The 3,148-nt window shown below is 41.6% G+C and overlaps 1 non-coding gene across 1 annotated transcript; it reads right to left on the bottom strand.

Moving 5' to 3' along the window:
- Positions 1-565: 565 nt before the first annotated feature.
- On the bottom strand, positions 566-673 carry LOC148579414 (small nucleolar RNA R71). The gene has a single exon (XR_015898724.1). It is a non-coding gene; the product is annotated as a small nucleolar RNA R71 (small nucleolar RNA).
- Between the last annotated feature and the right edge of the window lie 2,475 nt (positions 674-3,148).

The raw sequence follows: 3,148 nt of genomic DNA, 5'->3' as shown, positions 1-3,148 counted from the left end.
TATTATTTTTCTGTGCCTTCTTCTTTGTCATATGAGCAGGAGCAAGGACAAGAATATTCTTGTTGAAGCAGATCCGAAACCTGAAAGGACTCTGAAGAGAAAATTAAGAGAAGCTAAAATACAACAATCCAGAGATAACCTTTCAGAAATTTTCAAACAGGAAGAGGAGATAGCAGCCGAAAATAATAATAATGTAAGGAAGATGCTTGGTGACTTTACTGCACCTAATTCCAATTTACATGGAAGAAGCATCTCCATTCCTGCCATTGGAGCAAACAACTTTGAGCTGAAACCTCAATTAGTTTCTCTGATGCAGCAGAACTGCAAGTTTCATGGACTTCCATCTGAAGATCCTTTTCAATTCTTAACTGAATTCTTGCAGATATGTGATACTGTTAAGACTAATGGAGTAGATCCTGAAGTCTACAAGCTCATGCTTTTCCCTTTTGCTGTAAGAGACAGAGCTAGATTATGGTTGGATTCTCAACCCAAAGACAGCCTGAACTCTTGGGATAAGCTGGTCACGGCTTTCTTAGCCAAGTACTTTCCTCCTCAAAAGCTGAGCAAGCTTAGAGCTGATGTTCAAACCTTCAGACAGAAAGAAGGTGAATCTCTCTATGAAGCTTGGGAAAGATACAAACAGTTGACCAAAAAGTGTCCTTCTGACATGCTTTCAGAATGGACCATCCTGGATATATTCTATGATGGTTTATCTGAGCTATCAAAGATGTCACTGGACACTTCTGCAGGTGGATCCATTCACCTAAAGAAAACGCCTGCAGAAGCTCAAGAACTCATTGACATGGTTGCTAATAACCAGTTCATGTACACTTCTGAAAGGAATCCTGTAAGTAATGGGACGCCTATGAAGAAGGGAGTTCTTGAGGTTGATACTCTGAATGCCATATTGGCTCAGAATAAAATATTGACTCAGCAAGTCAATATGATCTCTCAGAGTCTGCATGGAATGCAAGCTGCATCCAACAGTACTCAAGAGGCATCTTCTGAAGAAGAAGCTTATGATCCTGAGAACCCTGCAATAGCAGAGGTAAATTACTTAGGTGAACCTTATGGAAACACCTATAACTCAACATGGAGAAATCATCCAAATTTCTCATGGAAGGATCAAAAGCCCCAACAAGGCTTTAATAATGGTGGAAGAAACAGGTTTAGCAACAGCAAGCCTTTTCCGTCATCAACTCAGCAACAGACAGAGATGAGCAGATAATTTATACGCTTTTTGGCATTGTTTTTAGTATGTTTTTAGTAAGATCTAGTTACTTTTAGGGATGTTTTCATTAGTTTTTATGTTAAATTCACATTTCTGGACTTTACTATGAGTTTGTGTGTTTTTCTGTGATTTCAGGTATTTTCTGGCTGAAATTGAGGGACTTGAGCAAAAATCAGATTCAGAGGTTGAAGAAGGACTGCTGATGCTGTTGGATTCTGACCTCCCTGCACTCAAAGTGGATTTTCTGGAGCTACAGAACTCGAAATGGCGCGCTTTCAATTGCGTTAGAAAGTAGACATCCAGGGATTTCCAGCAATATATAATAGTCCATACTTTGGTCAAGAATAGACGACGTAAACTGGCATTCAACGCCAGCTTTCTGCCCAAATCTGGCGTCCAGCGCCAGAAAAGGAGCCAAAACCAGAGTTGAACGCCCAAACTGACACAAAAACTGGCGTTCAACTCCACAAATGGCCTCTGCACGTGTAACACTCAAGCTCAGCCCAAACACACACCAAGTGGGCCCCAAAAGTGGATTTATGCATCAATTACTTACTCATGTAAACCCTAGTATCTAGTTTATTATAAATAGGACCTTTTACTAGTGTATTAGACATCTTTGGTCTCAGATTTAATCCATTGTTCATCTTAGAAGACTATTGATCACGTTTTAGGGGGCTGGCCATCTCGGCCATGCCTGGACCTTTCACTTATGTATTTTCATACGGTAGAGTTTCTACACTCCATAGATTAAGGTGTGGAGCTCTGCTGTTCCTCAAAGATTAATGCAAGTACTACTGTTTTCTATTCAATTCATCTTATTTCGCTTCTAAGATATCCATTTGCACCCAAGAACGTGATGAAGGTGATGATTAAGTGTGACGCTCATCACCATTCTCCCCTATGAACGCGTGCCTGACAAACACTTCTGTTCTACATGAAATAAGCTAGAATGAATATCTCTTAGATCTCCTAACCAGAATCTTCGTGGCATAAGCTAGAATGATGGCGGCATTCAAGAGAATCCGGAAAGTCTAAACCTTGTCTGTGGTATTCCGAGTAGGATTCAATGATTGGATGACTGTGACGAGCTCCTAACTCGCGATTGCAGGGCGTTAGTGACAGACGCAAAAGGATAGTAAATCCTATTCCAGCATGATCGAGAACTGACAGATGAATAGCTGTGCCGTGACAGGGTGCGTGAGCATATTATTCACTGAGAGGATAAGATGAAGCCATTGGCAAAGGTGATGCCTCCAGACGATTAGCCGTGCCGTGACAGGGCATTGGATCATTTTCCCGAGAGATGACCGAAAGTAGCCATTGACAGTGGTGATGTATCACATAAAGCCAGCCATGGAAAGGAGTAAGACTGATTGGATGAAGATAGCAGGAAAGCAGAGGTTCAGAGGAACGAAAAGCATCTCCATTCGCTTATCTGAAATTCCTACCAATGAATTACATAAGTATCTCTATCCCTATTTTATTATATAATATTCGAAAACACCATTATCACTTTATATCTGCCTGACTGAGATTTGCAAGGTGACCATAGCTTGCTTCATACCAACAATCTCCGTGGGATTCGACCCTTACTCACGTAAGGTATTACTTGGACGACCCAGTGCACTTGCTGGTTAGTTGTATCGAAGTTGTGACAAATTATGAATGTGTAATCACGATTACGCGTACCGAGTTGCTCACGTGCCAGGAATAGTTTGAGCCTGGACATCACAATTTCGTGCACCAGGGCTGATGCCTACTATATCCACCAAGCTCCACCCAATTACTTTCTTGTGTCTTCTCACCACACTGAGCAGCTGCTCCTCCTGTTGGGAAGTGAGTTCTCTTACAATGATAACTGGGAGCTTCTGATTATCCTCAAGGTAAGCATACTTGAGGTAGAGTGGAAGGGGC

Source organism: Arachis ipaensis, chromosome B10 (assembly GCF_059453495.1).
Source record: "Arachis ipaensis isolate K30076 ecotype BB chromosome B10, ASM5945349v1, whole genome shotgun sequence".
NCBI classification, from domain to species: domain Eukaryota; kingdom Viridiplantae; phylum Streptophyta; class Magnoliopsida; order Fabales; family Fabaceae; genus Arachis; species Arachis ipaensis.
This window is presented reverse-complemented; position numbering and strand designations above follow the sequence as displayed.